This window comes from Pimephales promelas, chromosome 11 (genome assembly GCF_988280905.1).
Source record: "Pimephales promelas chromosome 11, fPimPro1.hap1.1, whole genome shotgun sequence".
NCBI lineage: Eukaryota > Metazoa > Chordata > Actinopteri > Cypriniformes > Leuciscidae > Pimephales > Pimephales promelas.
The window spans coordinates 14,509,093-14,532,737 of NC_142779.1; the positions used below are offsets into that span (position 1 = coordinate 14,509,093).

The window sequence follows — 23,645 nt, forward strand, 5'->3', positions numbered from 1 at the left end:
TCCTCCTGAAGAAACTCTAAAAGCATTTTCTGAGGAATTAGCTATAAGGGACTTGAACTTCTTTTTTTAAACTAAGTGCTACTAACTACTACTACTATAAAAACCATGGCCAATCACTGGCACACAAGACTGTGAAGACCGGAATGTCACCATAACCATGTTTGACAACTCCTGACTCTCAACTTATTGGACAAGCTGAACCTCAAATCCACATAGAACTTGTGAGCTGTCTGGTGAGCAGCAGATAAGCATGTAAGAGAGACAGCAGATCTGTCTGTACCCAACCTGTCTGCTGCTCTGGAAGAGTAATTACAGGAAGGCCTGTGGTAATTAGCCCACCTCTCACTGTGTTTGTCTGTTTTTAAGGCTGACAAAAAGAGAAAAAAAAACCTGGAACCTGACAAAGCCGGAGCCCAGTTTTACCATATGGGAGCGGATGGATAGTGTCGAACAGCATGGTGGGTTTACGTGGAACGGAGTCAAAACTCGTAAGCTTAGCTACAGGGATCTCAAATATGAAGACGCCCCTCCTGATACCACCAGTCTAACAGACAAGACAGCCACAATCTGCATCCCTCTCTGTTTGTTGTCAAGAAGCAGTTCTCTCTAGGCAGAGCTCAATTATGAGGATAAGGGCCAGTGTGAGAAAGTTCGGGGCCATTTGGTCATTTACATAAGTTGGCAAGCTTTTTATGCCAGCAAATGTTTAGCTACTGCTAGTGTAGATTGTTGTGTTCACAGTACTCAATTAATTATGTCTATTTTAATTAATTTATATGAAAATGTTACTGTTTTAATGTAACACACACTGTATGTGTCTTTATGTGACCAACTAGGCCAGCAAAACAAACAAAACAAAAAATACGTCCAAACTATTTTGTTTTTCCAGTGATATTATCTAGAAAGTAAAGTATGTCATAAAAAAGCAAATCGAAATATCACCTTGAGTATCAGCCTGTTTGATATATCAGTCTATCACTAAAAAGCAATCCTTATCGTCAAGTCCTGCTATGCAAGATGTGTGGTTTACTTCTTTTGTCTTGGAAGCATTAAAGCTGTCAAAATAAACAAGAAAACTTTGATGGCCAGTTTGAGAGTAACTCTTCATGAATAGCTTGTGGACAGTCAGATAAAGAAGAGCGGTCTGTCACCATCGTAAGAGGTGTCTGCTGAACTCCTAAACGTACTGACTCAGAGGGAGATAATAATAAACACGGCTTATTTCCAACAACAAAAGAACTCCTCCGTCGAAATGAAAGACTATGACAAATCGTAGTTCTAATGTTTCCTGTGTGGGTGTGCCGTATGTGAATGCGTCTGTGTGTGTGTCCCTGTTGGCTAAGCAGCAGGGTGACTACTCCCCCTGTCTTCCCACCATCTGCCCAAGAGAGAGCTCCTCCAGCACCTCTTCCACGATCAGCACTTTTCCAGGCTGAAGCCAAAAGAACGAGACATCCAGCTAACTCTGCAGGTCCTATTGCTCACCTGCGTCAACGAGAACACGGGTCTCACTGATGAGCAGTTAATCAAAGGAAATAAAGTTAGGATGCTAACTATTCGAACTTCGAAAAGTTACGAAAGTCTCCGGCACGGGAAAAGGAGGTGTGCAATACAATACAATACAATATTGAACCAAATTAATCAAGCTGTGTGAACTTAAGCAACAATTCTGAAGATATATGGTGTGAACTTGCTATTCTTCTTATCAACTGAACCAACATTTAAATTTACACCAAAGATGTGCACTCTGAAATTCAGACTGCAATTAATTAGGCACTCTTCAAAATAATAACCTATTTATCGAATTAATATTAACATGAAGAAAAGGGTTGGATCGATACCACAAGTTTGGCTTCAGTACGATACCAGTATCTACTATCTCGGTATTGATACCATAATTAGGCAATTAGGTAGCCTGAAAAAATAACAGAGCACAATCTGACAACACTGCACAATAAATCTCTTATTGACATCATGTTGTTAAGTATTCGTGAACGTGCTTTGGCTGAACTTAACAAACAGCTTTCTCTGAACAAACTCCACAATTTTCAGCGATTTTTAGTGGATTAAGAACTATATAAACTCATCTGATTGGCTATTATGTTCATGTGCTCAACCGATACATGTCAGTGATAGGCTGCAATGCTTAACACTGAAAAAGCAGGTTGTCAATAGAAATACTCTTCACAGAGCACTAACACAAATACACACGAGAGCATAAACATTATTTGGTTACTCGTGATATTCTCTTATTTTATATTAACACCACAATTATTGTGTAGAGTTAGTCTTATCTGTTTGATCCATCCATTGTGTTTCTCTGTTGTCAAATTTTCTGGTTTCACGATCAGTTTGGATAACATTGCCACATAGGTGAACTTCGTGAACAGCAGCATATCGATTACTGAAATGGTTGTAATCATGATATCGTACCATTTAAAATATAACATATACGGGTATTTTTCCAGCACCAGCGCAACCCTAGGGTTCACAAAGGCAAATATCTCAAATCACCATCCATGCTGCTAGTCATTCACGGTGGTCGTTCTCTCTCAAGTTTAGACTCAAAACCCCCATTTGCCCTTCACACACTCAAGGATGGTCAAACTCCCATTGAGCCAAGCAAGACTAATATAAGCCATTTGGGTGTTTAGAAAGGCTTACCCTTTTCAGCGCTCAAAGCCCCATTAGATAAAGAGGAGCAGGGCAGGCTAATTAGAGTCTGACCGCTTGGCCATTCTAGAGCAAAGATTCATTTGCACTGGTCTTACAATCGGCCTCTTTCTCTCTCTCTTTCTCTCTCCACCTAATAGAAAAATAAGCTACTTCACTCTGCATCGCTGGCAGTGACACCTGCGATGGAGGGGGTAATGGTGTTTAATGGCCTTTTAAATTTTTATTCAGTCTGAGAATCATAAAAGAGGAACCAGCTAGGCAGCCACTGGATCTCTTAATAATCCCAATGCTATGGCAACCAAAAGCAAGCTCGGTCGTCGGACATTAGGTTGCTCGCCAATCCACACCAGCTCTCAGTTCTTGTGTTGGAAGAAGTGTTGAGATATCAAGAAAGAGGTACGTTTCTATATTTCCACAAGGTCAACAAATGGTGTTTTAGTGATCCTAATAATAGACGTTTTAAAGTTTAAGTGCTGCCCGGGGGTCTTCATTAGAAATCACAGGCCTGCTAGGCCAACACAGCAAGGAATGGACATTAATAAGGCAGAGGGATAAAAAAAAGGACAAAGAGGGAGGAAAATTGAGGAAGAGTGTTTATGTTTAGGAAGGCTGCAACTGTGAGTTTGCACTCCCTGGTGAGAGAGACAAATCCAGATCTGATATAGAAGAGTTGTGGCTTTTACACATCTGAGACCTGCTGTATAACCAGAACCTATCTTTTATTTATTTACAGCAGCACTGAGAGAGATAGAGAGAGAGAGAGAGAGAGAGAGAGAGAGAGAGAGAGAGAGAGAGAGAGAGAGAGAGAGAGAGAGAGAGAGAACGAGAGAGAGACTCTCACAAGAATTTGACAAATCACACTCATCCTAAACAGTATATATATATATATATAATTACAAACACAGAGGACACAAATACACACCTGGGCAATTATGGTGAGGATATCGGCAAGTTTTGTACTTGTTTATCCAGTACATCGGGATCTGTACACCGGGGAGTTTTTAAGCAGGTTTCACAGGGTTCTTGGAAAGACCTAAAACCTAAAAAAAAAAAAAAAATGTTTTTGAAAGACATCTCTTATGTTTACCAATGGAAATGCAAGAACTGAGGAAAAAAAAATATCCATTTTAAAATAGCCATCTGTTTTTTTTTTGTTTTTTTTTCAGTTGTGTGGTGACTATTAATAATATAAATGACAATGCTAAATGATATCCACTACTAGTTAACATTTCTGTATTTCATATGATTAATCTATCAGCCACATGAGTGTATTTGCAGCTGCCTCCGTTTAACACATTTAAATGAATTCTGCATTATGGGTGGGTGATATAGGTAGACACAATTAACCGGTAGGAATTTGTCAACTTACAGATTTCATAATTGTCATAATTATTGTAGGCTCGATATGACAGCACCAGTCGTAACTGTTCATGTACTCGGACAGGGAATTATGTGTTTCTATGGCAACACAATCAACACCTAAATGAATCCCCAGCGGTCACATAGTACAAGTAGGAAGGAGCTCTAAAGTCCCATCTTACAAGTTGTAATTGAGCTCTACAAATACATGAACACTTTTTACAAGTTGAAACCTCGAAATTATGGTAATTTCAATATGGCTGAATATGCACGGTTATGCTTACGTGACCTTGTTATGCAGGCAGCACTTGGTCAGGAAAGCTTATCATTTCCGTGAGTTTTTAAGCATTGACTTCGATTTTAAACTGTTGATGTAAGCAGCGAAAGACAACTCATTTCGCTATGCGAACGCTGCCAGAGAGATAGTTTCTGAGCACTGAGAGACGCACGCATTTGAAGCCGCTAATCATAGAGCACGCGAGTACTGAACTAAATTAGTTTTGCTGCCTAAATGGGCCTCAACAGTTAACACTAATGTGTCAAAATGACCGTTTTTGCAAGTAAACACAGTCATGTCTTAAGTGAATATAAACCATTAAAAAAGAAAACGCACAAGTATATTGGATCCGTGCAGTCGGTCTTAAAGTGACAGCATCCACATATACAGCTGTCATCTGTGTCATTAATGTTAATCAAAAAAGGGAAAATCTCACAGTGCTCTTAATTGAATCACATTTGTAACTTTAAAAACAATATATGTATATTTAATATTTAATTTACACAGTGAAGGCTATACATTTGTTTATTTAATTACAATAAATGCAGTAAGTGCTTGAAGTTTTTCAGGTCTATTTCTATGATCTATTGTATTGTTTTCCTATATGACTAATTAGTTTATTTGTTCTTTCTTTATCACCAGTTACTTGTCTTCAGAAAGCTTGAGGTTTTTTTTTTTCTTTTAGTATTTTTTTTTTTTTTTTTTTTTTGTGATATTGAAAATGGTTACATAAAAAATGTTGATATCATAAAAACTAGGGCTGTCAAACGATTAATCGCATCCAAAATAAATGTTTGTGTTTACATAATATAATAGTGGGTGCACTGTATAATTATTTTGTGTGTGTGTATATATATATATATATATATATATATATATATATATAAGAAAAATATTATTTATATATAAAATATTTATATTTATATTTATGTATAATATAAATTATATATAAATCTATTTACAGTATATACATGAAAATATTTCTTAAATATATACAAACATGTGTATGTATTTAAATATATAAAAATAATTATACACAGTGCACCCACATGTAAACACAAACTTTTATTTTGGATTAATCGCGATTAATCGTTTGACAGCCCTAATAAAAACCTTATTCAAAATTCAATGCAAAAATAACTACATCGTGTTACATAAAATAAATGGGTGAAAAGATGAGTAAACACTACTGTACATTAGAAAGCTAGTTTTCAGTAAAAAAATGCTAAACTTTTTGAAAGTCTGCTCTTGCTATGATTGGTGGGATGTAGTTATGATTACATGAAGCAAGACAAACTTAATGAAACAAATGGGATTTTTGAGACCGTCAGCAGTCCTAGTCAGTCAAGGTCCAGCAGTCAATCTTACAGTGGTCTCCTGTCCAGCGTCAGCTGAGTAAACACAGTGCTTTGTCGTTTAAATGTCAGTGAAAGACATCAAACCCAGTTCTTTCTCAAACTCCATCTGCTTTATACAGATGTCTCAATCAAGCCAGCAGCTGCGTGGTGTCTTACTGTCAGAGAGGGCCAGGGCTACACTTATACACGCTTCTGTTTAGACACAGGAAACGTACCTGCCATACACCACATGCTACCTGACCTGCCCGTCTGCTGCCTGTCATTCAGCCCTCGCATGGACCCTCAACACACTAACACAAGCCTCCACACCCTTACACACATGCACATCAAACTCCTCCTCTAACACTTGTAATGCCTTGTGTCTTGACAAAAATGTTTAGACAAAAAAGGCCATAGGCAAAGACATTTCAGTGTTATCAATTAAACACACGTACCATCACATCAGAGACAAAATAATGGTTTGTTGTGACATTTTGCAGATGGTGTTGTGCTACGTGATTATCACGAAACAGGTGATCACTTCTATGATTTAAGTTATGTTTAAACAAGAATCTTCATGGAAAACACTGTAAAATAGCCTGATATTACTTCCAACAAATACTTCATATGTGGATCTAGTGAAACTAAAAGAATGCACAGCAATATACCAAACATTCAGAAAAAAAAAAATACACAATAAAAGACATATTCAATAAAAAAATATTTCGTAAAGCACTTCTTGCGAACATCAGTGCAAAAAAAAAAAAAAAAAAAAAAAAGTGGGCGAGCATTTTCTGGCAGAAAGAGATCATCATCAAATTTTAATTTCTTCAATTTAATTTTCAATAAAATCTTGAATTAATGAGGTTTTCTACCAAAACAACTTTATTCATTGACAGCTATAGCACTGGCTATTGGATAATGTAAACCAAAAAAGAACTACCAATTTAGATTTTTTTTTTTTTTTTTCTAAATCACATCCAATCTTGCTTTATTCTGGTAGGTAACATCCACTTTGAACAATTTGCATGCTAAGCTGCAAATGCTTTGACAATACATGTAAAGTTGTGTCATGGCACACTAAAATATAATTGAGAGAGAGAGAGAGACGCTCGACCTTCTGATGACACCATTCTTCAGTCTCTCAGGGCACGGTTGGACACTGGCTCCTTGTACAGATACACATAACAGGGCCAAACAGATGCTATTTCAGCCCAGAGGACAACACAAACACACTGACAACATACAAATGACCTGCACACATTTAACTGTGGGTATGCACTTGAAAAGCGGCACATGCACTGCAAGACCAGAGCATTTTATAAACATCATTTATTAGCATGAACATACTCCCAAAAAAAAAAAAAAAAATTGATAAAAAAAGCCCTATTCGGATGGGACTAGTTTTAATGGAGGAAGTTTGAGACATTTGTGTTTCACAGGCTTAAGCCCTATTCAGACGAGACTAGTTTCCAAGGAGTTTGTGTTTCACAGGGGTACTTTGTGGATTGAATCCCGTCCAAATCTGCCATGTCTCTGTTTTTCTCACACAACCTCAGTGAAAATTCCAGAGCAAATTACCTTCACAAATTAAAATTTTACTGCTTTTACTATTTTACACATTAAAAATGACTGTTTTTCGGCTAACTCAATGGTCTGCTGAGACATCTAATCCCATGTAAATGTAAATGAATATGAATGCTGAGTTTCCTAACGCTTCTCATATGTTTTTGACTACCTGAGCTACCGTTTGTGGACCAATCTTTCATGTGCTTTCATTTAATTTCAATATAGATGGTATCTGATGAAAAAATAAATAAGTTAAAAGCGACAGTGAAGGACGAGAGAGCACTAGGAGCAATAGCACCATTTTTGTTTGCATCAACAAGGCATTTTCGCCCACAGGACTGCTGTATACTGGATGTTTTTCCCTTTTCACACCATTCTTTGTAAATCCTAGAAATGGTTGTGTGTGAAAATCCCAGTAACTGAGAAGATTGTGAAATACTCAGACCAAACCGTCATTGCCACGCTCCAAATTGCATAAATCACCTTTCTTTCCCATTCTGACATTCAGTTTGTAGTTCAGGAGATTGTCTTGACCAGGACCACACCCCTAAATGCATTGAATCAACTGTCATGTGATTGGTTGTTTAGATAATTGCATTGATGAGAAATTGAACAAATGTTCCTAATAATCCTTTAGGTGAGTGTTTGTGTATGTATATGTGCATATATATATATATATATATATATATATATATATACACACATCAACGTATTCTCATCCTAGGGCGTCATATAGTGACAATGCATATACATCCAAAACACATGGCACCCTTTAGCGTCAATATAACACGCTTCGGATATGGGTAGGTTCAGGTCTGGGGTAGGGTTAGGGTTAGACCACTAGGAGGCGCCTTCTGGCCCATATATATATCTATATATATAGATATGGTGGTAACATTAACTTTATGGGCTCTATCTTGCACCCGGCACAAATGACTTGACACAAAGGCATGTCTCATTCCTATTTTGCACGCGCGCAAAGCAGGATTTTTCCCTCCACAGATGCACGTCAGTAAACTAGGAAATGATCTTGCGCTCCCTCGGCGGATCGGCGCAAAAAGGAGGCGTGTTTCGGCGCAAACATTCCCTGGTGGTATTTTACACTTCCAGAAAACAATTGCGCCACTGACCAGAAAAAAACTGGTCTAAAGTCAGTGGCGCATTGAGCGTTGTTCATAATGCTATTTTAAGCACGCATGCATGGCTATAATGTCGTGGGTGCACAGCGCGCATACACTTTGATTCTCTCATCAACACAAATGCAGCAGTTTTATTTTTTTTCCAAATCATACATTATAACAAGGAAAAATATTAAAACATGAGGGAAATCATTGTGCTTTACATGTAGATAAAAAAACCTTATTATCCATTTTTTAAGGCTAATTGTAGTACTAAAGGATCAGACCTGTTTGCCCAATAGTGGCAAGACACATACGTATATAATGTTTAACCGACGCTGATGTGCGAGGGTTTCTCCCGTCCCCATACAACGTCACTTCTCTGTCTTTCACTGCCCTGACAAGAACGTCGGTCTCCTCGGCTGTGAACGCTCCTGGCGCGCGCCTGGTAAACCCGCCGTTAAAATAACAATCTGTCATGCAACATGCGTACCTGCTCTTAAAGGGTATGTTGGATGGCGCTCTGATTGGTTTATTTCATGTTACGCCAAAACCACACCTATGAATAATGAAGCTACTTCAGACCAACCTCTTTTAGATTTGCGCCAGGCACAAGAGGCATTCAATCCCGCCGGGAAAATAGCAAAAGCGCCGGGACCCGCCCACAAAGTTACTTGCGCTTTGACACTTGCGTTTCAGATCGTTAAAATAGGGCCCTATAACAGTTACCTTTTTTGATCAGTTTAGTGCACCCTTGCTGTGTAAAAGAAAAACAAAAAAAAAAACGTACCTACCCCTAACTTTTGAACAGTTAGGGGTAGGTTTTGAACAGTACACATTACACACTCAGTTTCATCAGCACACTGTACAAGCTGTACATACTGACAGACAGGGATCTAGTTGTGTTCCATAAAGCTTGGCTTTTTTCAGGTTGATTAAAGATCCCAAGTTGATTTCCTTCAGACTCACACTGAATACAGCGGACACGGAGCCGTGCCAGCGCAGCTCATCAAACGCGCCACACGATACCCACATTAAAGGTAATGTTTCTTCCACTCCATCTCGCATTGTTTTATTTTGCTCTCTGGCTTTAATGAATGTGACAGAATTATGCCGCTTTAAAACCGTCTGCTTTATTGTTCTATTTGTTTATCTATTTCTTATTTCCTCATCTTTCCCCAGCTCTCATCTGTCATTCTTCGGTGTTTTCATTTTATTGTACTGTTGATCGCTGCCCATTTTCGGATTAGGAGATTAAGTTATTCATCACTCACGCGCTCCCTGCTGCGCCACTGCTATCAGGACACCGCCAAATCACAACATCTCAGCCAGCCATTTCAAAATAATTGAATGCACAATAATTTCCCTATTAATACATTTCTCATATTAGAGATTATGCATGAAACATCCACATTATCTGTGGCAGTGTTTTCCTTCTCTCTTTTTTTTCCTGTGTGCATGTGTTAATGTCTTGCTCCTCTCCAGTAAATCTAATAGACAGGATTGAATAGCTCATGCCAGGATGAAGGGATAGGTTACAGATAGCCTCCTCTTTTTTATTTATTCATTTTTTTTTTGCCTCTCCCTCCCTTCTCCTTCTCTGGTGGAAGATGCAGAAGAAAATTAAAGAAAATCGATCATTTTCGACTGGGGTGGTGGTGGGGACGAGCTGTGACGGTTGCTACGCCAACAGTAACTCAGCCTCTCACGGCGGTCTCAGAAAAGTTGTTTTGTTTAGGTATTGTAGTCGCTCGCATTTTTGCACTAGACACACCAAAGACTCACACCAACAAAAGGCATATCAATGGATGTGCCATATATGCACGTATTAGCATGAGAACAGATCATTAAATCCACTGTAGGCAGCCAACCAAAACGCCTCGGCACAGCGGCCATTATGTCGTCATCATACTTCAGTGAACCGTGATTTGCTTTGTACTAAAAATAATCCTCTCTTCCACAGCAAGGACAGAGGTGGACTCACAACAGAACTGGTCACAGTTAGAGATCCTCTTCAAACATCAAAGTGTGTTAATCACTTGTGTTAAATGTGCTCAAACCTGGATAAGGGGTGGAATTAAGGCTATACAATGCACCTGTGTATATAAGATCTATTACAGCAGGTAAATGTGTCTAAATAGCAGAAAGAGTGAAGGCGAAACATAGGAAATGAACACAGAGCTCTCTCTCTCTCTCTCTCTCTCTCTCTCTCTCTCTCTCTCTCTCTCTCTCATTAAATTGCATATTACTCAAAGACTGACATGTTTGGCTGTTGCAGCTGTTGCAAATCCGTAGACTTTTGAAAATCAAGTTTTGATTTTTTTTACCAGGAAAGGAGTGGTTTTGATGCACAAACTTGTGAAAAATCACATTTAACACCTTAGCAGATCTGACTATCTACCCATCTATCCGTCCATCCATCCATCCATCCATCCATCCATGCACCTGTCTGTCTATCAAAAAAAGTTACCAGTAATCATATAATCACGTGGATGTTTTCAGAAATGATTGTAACCTCGGTTACCTATAATAAACTATATATTTTCAAGTATAGTGCATTAAAACATTATCAGCCATTTTATTTGTGACAATGAATCAAGTATAGACCTTATTCAGAGCAGCGCCATGACAGGTATGAATGTGAGGCTGTGAGGGATAGTCTTACTGTGTTTCCAATGGCATCTGCTGTAAAAAGCTGAATAAAGCTCCTAGATTACTTACAATTTTCCACAACTTACATTGTCGGGAGTCTTTTGTCAACTGTAATTTCTTGGAAAGATATTTTTCCAGTGTTTCATGAGCAGAACAATCCGAAAACACATTAAATAACAGTACAGCCCATTGAAGAGATGCAAGTCTATCCCTCACAGCCTCGCTTTCATTCTCATTAAAAATCAAAGATGGCGCTGCCGTGAATAAGGCGTATTATGAGCATTATAATGTATAACAACTACTTACACTGACAGCAGAGTCTAAAAGTGAACTTTACACGTACAGTATGATTAAATATTTTGAAATAAAACTTGTATTTATGAAAATAAAATATAACAAGAAATGCTATTCTTTAGGAATTTAATGATTCTTGTTCATCTGATTAAACGACATAATGCTTACAATATCTTAAACATTACATGAATGATTGTTTTGTACTTTTGAGGAAGCACCTGTAAATTCAGTGCCACAGCGACAAATGTCATTTAAAAATATTATTAACAATGCAACCTGTTGTAAACAAAAATTGGTTCTTGATTGGCAAACCTATGTATGATAGAAAACAAAAAGCATGATAAAATATTATGAATATCTGAAGCATTCAAAACCTCTGTATAATATTTTGTATATAAAAAAAAAGTGTTTTACAGAGAGTGCTACTGAACATATTGCTGACTTGATTTGATTAATAGTAACACCATAAACACAGACACATGATTTCACAGCGGGCAGAGAAATTAATAAATAAATAAATAAATAAATAAATATCTGTGAGCGAAAGTGTGTTTGTGTGAGCTACCCAGTTCCCGTCTCAAATGAACATGTGCTCTCTCTGCACAGATGACACTCAAAATGCATTATAACCATTAATGAAAAAGTTAATGGGCCATTTTCTTACATATCAATTTACATTTTACAATTTGGGTACACAAATGATGTCTGCTACGGCGGGTCCTTAATATTTTGCTCAAGGAAACAGTTCTAATGTGTTTTGTGGACATCAAATGTAGTGAATAATGATGCGTCCATCGCATGCAAATAAGATGACAGTTGGAATGGGCTGATCAACAGTGCTCGCATAAAGAGGTTACAGACTGCCATGTACTGCTCTCAGTTTCAAAAATGTCATATCACAGTGTGTCCATGTTTGCAAGCGAATACACAAACCAATGCGCTCAATTATGATCAGCTCCCTTGTGTGTAAGTTCAACTAGCAAATTATCTATCACAAAGTATCTCAATTTTCACACTCTGCTGTGAATTTCATAAAACATAAGCAGAAATAAGCCTAAGATGCACTGTATAATACATAAACCTTAGTTAGGGAAGTGCCAATTTGTGAAATGAATAAAACAAGGCTGTGAAGGATAGAAGTAGGCCTAAACTGTGTTCAATTGATTCTAGTGTTGTAGGAGTCAAAACAGGAGTCAGAAGTCAAAATTCCTCCGTCACATATACAAACAAAGATCTGAACGAGGATACGCGATGCTGATGCCTGTACCGACCTATGATGGGCAACATCATGACTATCATGAGAAAAAAAACAGGTGTGCGAGAGCATTCTGTCCTTTTTAGGGTTTCATATTCCTGTTTTTGGTTTGTTTACATGTCTTTGGTGCATGTGGCATTCATAATTCATTAAAAACAGAATCAGAGTTCGTTTGGAGGCGGGCCGAGACCCATCTTTTCAGCGGTCTCGGTCGACTTGTTTGGTATGCATCAGGGTTCGGATGACAGCGTTCACACTCAGGCTCAAATGAATCACACTAACAAAATAAATCGCACCAGGGTTCGTTTTAATCAAAACAAACATGCCAAGTGTGAGCACACCCTTAATAGCCATACCGTATAGGCCTACTGTTTATTCATCGGTACATATTTTTACAATTTATGTGTATGTTGTGTAAAGTGAGACAGTACTTGTGTGTGTGTGTGTGTATGAACAATTCCTAAAAAAATGCGTGTTGTGGATTAATGACATGGTAAAACGTGGGTCACATGGCCAAACCAGTTAAGAACCACTGATCTAAGACCTTTATATAGTGTGTGCATGGAAAAGATTGTATGTCTATCCCTAACAGTCTTGTTTTCGTCTGCATTTCATTACATATGGCATCCAACCTGACTAAGGTCTATTAACACATTAAACCAACTGTATGGAATTTTATTTTACCTTGAAATATCAGTTTCATTATCATTCTGATGGTATACTGACTTCCAATAAGGTGAATGGCTTCAGTTTCTTTCCCAAACTCCCCTAGTATATGCAATGTGACCTATGGTGTCGCCAACATTTGATTACACACATGCACATTCAAACGCTTAGCACACAATGTTTCCGTGAAAACATTCGCTGAATTACTGTATTACAGCTGTAATATGTAAACATGCTGCTTTATCAAGGTTATAAACCCGAAGAAGATATCACAAGTTCATCAAGTAAGTTTAAATAACTCCTCTCAGACATCTTTTCAAAGTGACTTTAGCAGCCTTGTCACCTGACCTGAATACTGTGTGCTGATTCGCTAAAACTGATTTATTGGGTTGTGTTCAAAAACAGCAAGGGTTGAAAACATAAACTTACAATGCCTTGATGGTGGACAATACAGGCTTTTGTGACAAAAAGTGTTTAGGGTTCAGTCAATCTTGCCATTCGTCTATTTCACCTGCGAAAATTAACGTTATTATTTTTTAATTAAAATTAACGGTTAGACACAACGGCAGACAATATGGTGAGTAAACAGAAATGGGAATGCATAGATGGACGTTACATGAGGACGTGAACAGAGTCAAAATAAAGGTACCTCATATCAAGATTTTACGTGTGGCATCGATGCATCGTATTGTTAGAGGATTGATCGATGCGTCGATCCATATTGTTCCACCCCTCAGTAAATGATGACATATTTTTCATTTTTGGGGGATCTCTTTCATTTAAATAGTCAGAGTGTAGTTTTAACATATTAGCCACTGGATAGTGGCTGCTTACTAAAAAAGATGCAGGTTTACACACTGGTATATAACCACATAATGTTATTGCTTATGCGTATATTTACTGCAGTTATTAAATGTAGTACGTTTTTATGGGATCTACTGGGGGATCTGCTATCCGTTCACCTCCCAACACATTCCAACATGCTGAGCTCCCTCTCAACTTTACGGAAAATAATATTCTTCACCGTAGGGCGTCATTCTCTGCACATCTCCTGTACGATAGTAACGCTCACACGGATGCGGCGGCAGCAGTCCCGGGGGCTGGGACGGCTGAGCGCAAGGACTTATGGGTGTGAATATATGTATCAGTGCCATCTGCATGTGAAGTGAGAAAACACAGAAAGGGCAGAGAGCCAATCACACACCCACGCACACCTGAGGAAGGCGTCATGACTGCAGCCTATTGTTTTAGGGCACGTTTGTGTATGTGTGAGGCACATGGGAATGCTGTCACACCTTTTAAACTCACAGCCACCAACAAACACACACAAAATTGCAAATCTGTTTTGTTTGATGCATTTTCAAGCTTTGTGGGTCACGCTAAAAACTCCGCTACATGACATTGTTTGTGTGTGTGTGAGTAAATGGCAACACTGTATGTTAAGACACAACTCAATTCCCACTCCAACAATCGCTTTGATACCCACTATAAGCGAACAACACCCACTGCTACAAGACGTATATTCTCCATATACATTAATGCAAATGAAAAGACGGCCGCAGTTTGACGCTCTCCCTCCTTTTTCCTCTCCTTTCTCATTATTCCACTACCTCACACGTTCCCTCTCTTCTCATCTTTCCTCCTCTACCAGCAGCAGTCCAAAGCAATGGCCAATAACACAGCATGCTGGAACAGATACCTGCAAAGTTAATATCATTAATCAATACCAATGGAATTGTGTGGAGGGACGCAGTCAAGTGAGCCTCCCAGCAGTACCAATCTCCCTCCCTTTAAACCTCATTTGCAAGCCCAAGATGGCCGCTCGGATGACTGGCAGCAAAGTTTTTCCAACAAATTTCATGGGGCATGAGCCAAAGATAATAGGTTTTCAGCCCAATGACAATCCAATTACAACGCCAATCAAAGCTGACTCCATGCAGGCTAATTATCAGCTTCAGCCGTCAGTTCAAATACTAACGTACCACTTTTTATTTGAATAAAAATTCAGTTTTGAAACCAAGCAGGTCTGCCATCCCTGATGAGCGGGGAGCAGCAGAGAATCCTACCTTGGCGGTTGCTTCCCACACCGATAAAGAACAGCAGGGTATCGTTTCAGCAGAACAGAGCATCCGCTAAAATGTTTAGGGGTGGCTTCCATGTGTCTGTGAACGTTATGAGGGACTTATCTTCAAATGTGGTTTGGGGTAAATCAGACCCATCTAATTGAAGACTGGGTGTTACCAAATTAGTCCAATTAAATTATCTCTGATAGCCATGTCTATTCAACATGTGCATTTCAAACTGCAATACACTGCTATATAAAATAATGTCTGAACACAAGTTTGACACTTACAATTAGAACACAGTGATTTGCGAATTATGTTTGACGCTCACATGATTGATTGTTTAAATTGGAAGGACAACTGCATATTATATTTTACCAGCAGAGAGGATACATTTTTGGATACACCTTATAAACAGTACATTTTTCTATGTTTGTATTTGTAAATAGTCTAAGGCTACATTTGTGCAGTTATAAGAAAATACTGTAAAACACCAAACTAATTTCACCAATTTCTACTTATTGCTTTAAGTTATACAAGATTAAACTAGACACGAAGTCGAAATGACTTGTACAGCTAATTTGATTGTACTTTAAGACAACAACTGAACTTTTTAAGTTAAATTAAGGGAAATTTAAACAACAAACCCAACAAGTGTACACTCGAAGATGTCATGAACATAATTTAGAAAACAACTAAAATGAATAGGTCTTTTAAATGAATTTTATCTCCATTTGTACCCTTACATTTTTGTTTTTATGCCATTTTCGATTCAATAAATTGTGAGGTGAATTTGTGATTGGCTAGTGAACGGCTGTTCCAGAATCCAGGATTATTTCCAAATCACAGCATTCATGCAGTACAATTTTGAGAGGATAACACAGATACAGCAGTGTAAAAACAAAGGATCACGAGTGTGTCCGCGCCACTCTGAGATGTGCCGGGATGAAATGCACTGAGGATATGGAGGGCTGGCACAGACATGACATCTAATAATGTCTTTCCTCTACAAGTCTGTCCTGCTTGGGTTGGATTTAGAAGAGGTTTATCTCCTTCATATAACACCCTCCACTCCCGACACTCACATTACACTCACACACCAACACACACACAAACTAACAAACAAAACCTGCATCAATAACACAAATGATTAAACATTCATGGCCTTTTGTAGGGAACATCTGCTCTATATAGAAGTCTAGCCTGAGGGACTGGGTGGAAAGAATCAGGAGGATTTTTTCTCAAAGAAGCTCAAGGAAGCAATAAGATGGCACTCAGTCCTGTGTCTCTGTGCCACACTCAGATATAGAAGAAAACACATACACAGACATTGAAAAAAAAAAAAAAAATACATTTAAGGTTTTGCACTTCTGTCAAAGTGAATGGACAAATGAGTAAAAAAAAAAATAATAATGTTATTTAAAGTGAAGAGACAGTATGAACTATGACTTCAATGTATGAAGAATAACTGCTGTGGTGAAACTCCTGACACACCACATGTACATTTGGCAAAACAAATCTATTTTAGATTACTTATTATCACATTAAAGCTGATATCTGGCAAATAGGCAATATCATAGAGCTAGCTATACTACGTTATCAAGTGGAAACATCATATAGTATGAAAGATGGACAATTTCGGACAACTTCTATTAAAATATACTATAGAATAAATAATAAAATCCATAATATAAGTCAATTTCAAGTAAGGAATTTGAATGCATAATGACATGCACCTCTAAAGAGACAGTGCTCCAGCCAAGTGCTCTTATAGACTAAATATGTTCTGTTGCTAAGTCCAACATCATTATTTATATAAGATCCTGATGTATATATTTATAGTATATCTGTATATACTATAATATAAAAGATGATGTAAGGAGGACATGTAAAACTAAATCTTTTGAAGATGCATAAGCTCAAATAAAAAGTGTTTTTATTGCTTTAAACTATGTTGCTTCTGATATAAGACATCCAAGCCAGAAGAAGGGCCAATAAAAAAAAAATAAAAAAAAAAACAGAACAATTTAGAAAACTCAACACACCTCTGATCCCAATTTAATCCTTTAGACATCATGTGACCGAACTGAGCAATATTTAGTTCAGTTGATGTATTCTGCACTTTATGTTAAGCCATCTCTGTTTTTTTCCCTTTCCCATTTATCTTTTTTCCCCCAAACCGCTGTTTCCGTAAGCGTTTCCTATTGATTGCTTCTACTGACTATAAACCCACACAGAGCCACCCCATCTGAGAAATGATTATCTTTGATTATCTCTGAGTTTGTGGTTCAATAAATTCATGAAAATTTGAGGCCTTGCTGTGCTTCCCACCAGAGTCAGCGCATATAAGTCTCTCTCTCAGTCCTTCAATGTGTTATCACTGCTCTCTACATAAACTCCGCACTTCTGAGGAGATTAATGACACATTGTCTGTGGAGATAACATCTGTCTCCACTGCTCCTGAAATATCAAGCTTAATAAATATATTTATGAGCCCTGCTCTCTATAGCACTAATGCAATCAGCCGTTCCCGCTCACGCTGGCCCAAGACACTGAAAACTCATTGACTTATTTTGTAGCAAATTAGTCCAACACCTAATCGCTGAACCCTGCTTCGCTTTTTGAATTACGACTCCGAAACACCCATCCGCTCTGCAGCAACTGCAGTCTGAATTATATCATTTCGTAGACTTGCCGGTGTCCAGATTTCATTAGCAACACATTAACAACGCTTTACATCTATTACCATCCTGACATGATCTATAAATAACCGCCATGGAAACAGAGTATTACCATTAAACACACTAGCGTTACGGTAAAGAGATACATCATTAAAACTGAACATGGGTCATGAACAATATAGGCACAATTGACTTTCAAAGACGAAGGTTAGAAGTAGTCATCGCGTGAATGTGGACGGGTCTTTTGGGGCAGTAGGGTTTCATCTTCAGAAACATGCAATCCATGAACTTAAAAGAATTGTTCATATATTTCATATTAATTTAGTTCATAAAAATAAAATATTACATGATCCGCTTCACTTTCATTCACTTTCACTTCCATTCACTTTCACACACACGCACTAATAATTGGCCATTCATGCTGTCAAACGATTAAAATATTTAATCGCGATTAATCGCATCAATAGTTAATTTGTGATTAATCGCAATTAATCACATGTTTTTATCTATTCTAAATGTCTCTTGATTTCTTTTTGTCCCATTATTATTATTATTATTATTCCATTTTAATGCTCTTATCAACATGGAAAAGTGGATCAGCTTGCTTTGTACAAATGTTTTTTTTTTTGTTTGTTTTTTGTTTTTGTTTTGTTTTATTGAAAAGATGACGAGATATTGACGAGGGGGCAGAGCATTGTGTGTGTGTGCATGTGCGTGTGGCCATCATCAAGCGGTATTTCAGACTGGACGTGCTGCGGTGATGATAGCTCAGTTCACAACGACAAAACACACAGATCACTTTGGTCTTATCAATAGAACCATTTGGCAACTTTTTAAAAGTAAACTTTCCATTCAGAATCTTACTGGCATCCATTTTGGATGATCATTTGTGACCATCCACTCAAAACCTAACATTAACCAACTATTTGGCCGGCTCACAAGCCCAAACGAGTTGTTTTGTTTACCGTCTAGCTAGATCCGCTTGCGCTTTGGTCGACGAAGCAACAAAACGTCCTCGCACGGCGTAAGCCATTGAAATGAATGGGTTTCATAGCGCAGCTCGTCCTGTTGCAAAAGCATGTGAAAGAAAACGTCTCGGTTACGTATGTAACCCTCGTTCCCTGAGTAGGGAACGGAGACGTTACGTCAGAAGTGACGGAGATTGGGGGTTTCGCATAGAAAGCCAATCCTCTTCGAGTATTAAAACACGAGCCAATGGCATGCAATGCCTTGGGGCTGCGGAAATTTGCATAGCGTACTCCGCCCTACTCCGTGAGTATAAAAGGAGGAAGTGAACGCAACCGCAGTATGTCTTCGCTGAGGAGCCAAGACTGAACTCGGCCTCTACCCAGCGATACAGCAGAAGTGGCAGGGAGACGTAACGTCTCCGTTCCCTACTCAGGGAACGAGGGTTACATACGTAACCGAGACGTTCCCTATCGTAGTCACTTCGAGTTACGTCAGAAGTGACGGAGATTGGGGGTCTGTGCCATCACGCCATCTTCAAGCTGTCTTCCAGTGCCCTGCGAAAGACTGAACCCCCGAGCCTTACCTCTTTTTTTTTTTTTTTTTTGGGGATCCGACTTTGACACAGGATTACCAAGGTACACTGGGAACATATCCCGAAGGGGACATGCTACCAGCTGCCTACCGAAGGGAGGACTTAAGGATACACATATGGCCACATAGGAACGCATATGGAACACTGGAGTACCAACCGCAGGTGGCTACTGATTTAAACTCCAGGGGTGGCAGATGGCTTGCCAAGGGAAGACACATGCTCAGAGAGGCTTACAGTGGATAATACACATGAGACGGTTACCATGGGGAACCGTGCGCATGGAGGCACCTAGCTAGCATCCAGAGCAACGCAGTGGTGCCCGCATCGTCGGTGCTGGAGGACTCAAGACTTCAATGGAAGAACTGAGGAAATATCGCACTTATCCAGTCCGGGGAGTGGAGTGGCGAGCAAGCGAAGACACCTGAGCGGATCCAGAACTGGCCGAAACGAGTACGTGAGAGGATACCGGCTCAACTCGCAGATTATAGAATCTGGCGAAGGTGTTGGGTGTCGCCCAGCCTGCAGCTCTGCAGATGTCTGTTAGCGAGGCGCCGTGCGCTAAAGCCCAAGAGGAGGCTACACTCCGAGTGGAATGGGCCGTCACACCAAGGGGGCACGGAAGGCCTTGCTGCTGGTAAGACAAAGCAATGGCATCCACTATCCAGTGGGACAGCCGTTGCTTTGAGAGAGCCCTTCCCTTCTGGCTCCCCCCATGACAGACAAAGAGCTGGTCTGAGGTCCTGAAACACCGCGTTCTGTCGACATAGGTGCGGAGAGCACGTACCGGACAGAGCAGTGCCAAGGCTGGGTCTGCCTCCTCCAGGGGCAGCGCTTGCAGGTTCACCACCAGGTCCCGGAGGGGAGTGGTAGGAACCTTGGGCATATATCCAGGCCGGGGTCTCAGGAATACGTGAGAGTAAGCCGGCCCGAACTCCAGGCACACTTCGTCAACAGAGAGTGCGTGCAGGTCCCTTACTCTCCTGATGGATACCAATGCAATCAGGAGTGCTGTCACATAGGACAGGGCAAAAACTCTACCGACTGCAAAGGCTCCAGGGGAGGCCTCTGCAGAGCACCCAGGTCTACTGAGAGGTCCCCAGAGGGCAGGAGGGGAGGGAGGCGGATTTAGCCCCCTCACTCCCCTCAGGAACCTGATGACCAGGTCATGCTTCCCATAGACTTACCTTTCACTGCATCATAAGACGCGGCAATGGCCGCGACATAATCCAAAGGGTGGAGGGCGACAGCCTGCGCTCCAACCCCTCTTGCAGGAAGGAAGCATGACTCCGATCGAACATCTCCGGGGGTCTTCTCAGCGAGAAGAACACCAATTGACGAAGAGGTTTCACTTCAACGCATAAAGGTGTCACGTGGACGACGCTCTTGCGGAAGTGATGGTTGCCGCCACCGCAGGTGGCAGCGAACTCAAACCTGCCTCGTCCCGTCCTGGAGCCACACGTGCAGCCTCCAAGATCGGGACGAGGGTGCCACAGAGTGCCCCGTCTCTGAGAGAGTAGGTCCGGTCTCAGAGGAATAGGCCAAGGAGGTGCTGTCGCGAGGAGCAAGAGTTCGGAGAACCACGTCTTGGTGGGCCAGTAGGGGGCTACCAGCAAGACCTGCTCCTCGTCCTCCTTGATCTTGCACAACACCCGTGCAAGGAGGCTCACTGGGGGAACGCACACTTGCGTGGGCCCCGTGGCCAGCTGTGCGCCAGCGCATCCGAGCCGAGAGAGCCGCGGGTCAGAGAATAACTGGGCGCAGTGGGACGAGTCCCGAGAGGCGAACAGGTCTAACTGTGCCTCCCCGAACTGGTCCCAAATCAGCTGGACCGACTGGGGATGGAGTCGCCATTCGCCGGAGATGGGACGGGCCCGGGACAGCTCGCGGCTGCCCGGTTCCGGTCTCCAGGAATGTAACTGCACGAAGGGACCTCAGGTGCTTCTGACTCCATATCAAGAGGTGGCGGGCGAGCTGCGACAACCGGCGCGAGCGTAGACCCCCCCTGGTGGTTGATGTACGCTACTGCCGTAGTGTTGTCTGAGCGGACAAGCACATGCTGGCCCTAGAGCACGCTCGGAAGCGGTGCCGGGCGAGCCGTACTGCCAACAGCTCGAGGCAATTGATGTGCATGAGGCGCTGGGCTCCTGTCCAGGAACCGGCGGCTGCATGCCCATTGCACATGGCACCCCAACCCGTGGTAGACGCATCCGTGGAGACAACGAGATGCCTGGAAACTCGCTGAATAGGGACCCTGTCCGTAAAAAGCTGAGGTTCGACCACGGGAAGAAGGATCGGCGGCACGTCGGAGTCACTGGAACTCGGAGCGAGCCGCGATGCCATGCCCACCTCGGGACTCGATCGCGAAGCCACAGCTGAAGCGGTCTCATATGAAGCAAACCGAGCGGCGTTGCCGCGGCCGCGGATGCCATATGCCCCAGGAGCCTCTGAAATAGTTTCAGTGGAACCGCACTCTTGCCCTCGAACTGTCGAAGACAAGCCAGCAGTGAGTGCGCGCGCTCGTTCGTGAGCTGCGCGGACATGGCGATCGAGTCTATCTCCATGCCGAGAAAAGAGATCCTCTGCACGGGGCAAAGTTTGCTCTTTTCCCGGTTGACCCGAAGGCCCAGACGGGCTAGGTGCCGTAGCACCAGGTCTCTGTGTTCGCAAACCTGAGCTCGAGAGTGTGCTAGTAACAGCCAGTCGTCGAGATAGTTCAGGATGCGAACCCCGTGTTCGCGAAGGGGAACAAGGGCTGCCTCGACGATCTTCGTGAAGACGCGAGGGGACAGAGCTAACCCGAATGGGAGAACGGCGTACTGGTATGCCTGGCCCTCGAAGGCAAACCGAAGAAACGGTCTGTGTCGAGGGAGAATGGAGCCATGGAAGTACGCGTCCTTCAGGTCGATCGCTGCAAACCAATCCTGATACCGAACACATTCGAAAATGCGTTTGGCCGTGAGCATTTTGAACGGTAGTCGATGGAGAGAACGGTTCAAAATGCGCAGGTCCAGGATCGGTCGTAACCCACCGGTCTTTCTTGGGGACAATGAAGTAGGGGCTGTAAAGCCCGGACCTCACCTCGGCTGGAGGGACCGCCTCGATTGCACCCTTCGCCAGCAGGGTCGCAATCTCCGCTCTCAAGACTGGGGCATTGCCACCAATCATCGTGGAGCGAACTCCCCTGAAGCGGGGAAGAGACCGTGCGAACTGAATCGCGTAGCCGAATCCGATCGTTCTGATGACCCAGCGGGAACCCCGGGAAGCGCTAGCCAGGCTTCCAGGAAGTGAGCCAACGGGGTCATGCGAACCACAGACGTCCCCCCGGAGGGGCAGCGAGGCGGGTCGACCGGCATGCGTGCAGGAGTTACCCCGTCCGGATGCACCGTCGAAACCCGCTCCCCGACAGAAGAGACCAGGGAAGGCAGAGCGTTCCACGGGGGTCTGTTCTGCCGGGGGTCTGGCGACAGAGGGGGAAGGGATTGGCGTAGCCCGGGGACGACACACGCACCCTTCCGCGCCCTCCGAGACAGAGAGGAATGAACGGGGCGACGCACTGGACGTCGTGCGCGCTCATTCCAGTCTGTGTGCTCAATGACAGTGTCAGCTTTTCCTCAACCAGCTCAGGGAGCTAGCCAGAACAAAAGATTCTCCACCGGCCCTCCACCGGGGAAGGAGGGGCCCTGCCACCGCCTCCTGAGAAAAACCATGACACTATCACTGAGCGGCCCGCCTCAGGAACATCGCTTCGCCTGGCATCTAGCGGGGCACGCGGCCTGAGGGGGGCTCTTTTCTTGGGACGCTTACCTGTGGCCTCCTCCGCGACGCGAACCGGCTGAAGGCTGCTGCTGGGGCCGCGTGGGAGGGAAGGGAGCCGCAGGGGGGCGTCCTCGGCGGCGAGCTGGCGGAGGCGTCCGAGCCGACGGCTGGTTGGAGGCAGCAGCTGGCCGTCGGGGCAGAGAAACCGCCTTCGTCTGCTCCTAGGCGGTCGAGAAGTGCTGGGCAAAGTCCTGGACCGCACCGCCGAACATTATGATGCTCCTGGACCACAGCGGTGGGCATCACCTGACCAAGGGAGCGAGCGACCGCCTCCGTGACCCGTTTAAGGACAAGGTAGGCGACAGGCTCGCAGCTCGCTTG

The 23,645-nt window shown here is 42.2% G+C and overlaps 1 protein-coding gene and 1 long non-coding RNA gene across 11 annotated transcripts in view; one reads left to right on the plus strand and one right to left on the minus strand.

The window, feature by feature from the left end:
• LOC120479474 (uncharacterized) overlaps positions 1–23,645 on the minus strand; it is a 372,503-nt gene that overhangs the window by 272,380 nt on the left and 76,478 nt on the right. For all 10 annotated transcript variants that reach the window (XR_016145528.1, XR_016145524.1, XR_016145525.1 and 7 more), the window contains exon 3: positions 3,599–3,716. The gene's annotated coding sequence lies outside the window, so the exon portion shown is untranslated. The remainder of the gene's footprint in view (positions 1–3,598; positions 3,717–23,645) is intronic.
• LOC120479475 (uncharacterized) lies at positions 9,214–10,528 on the plus strand. The gene is made up of 3 exons (XR_005622933.2): positions 9,214–9,376; positions 9,947–10,074; positions 10,300–10,528. It is a non-coding gene; the product is annotated as an uncharacterized LOC120479475 (long non-coding RNA).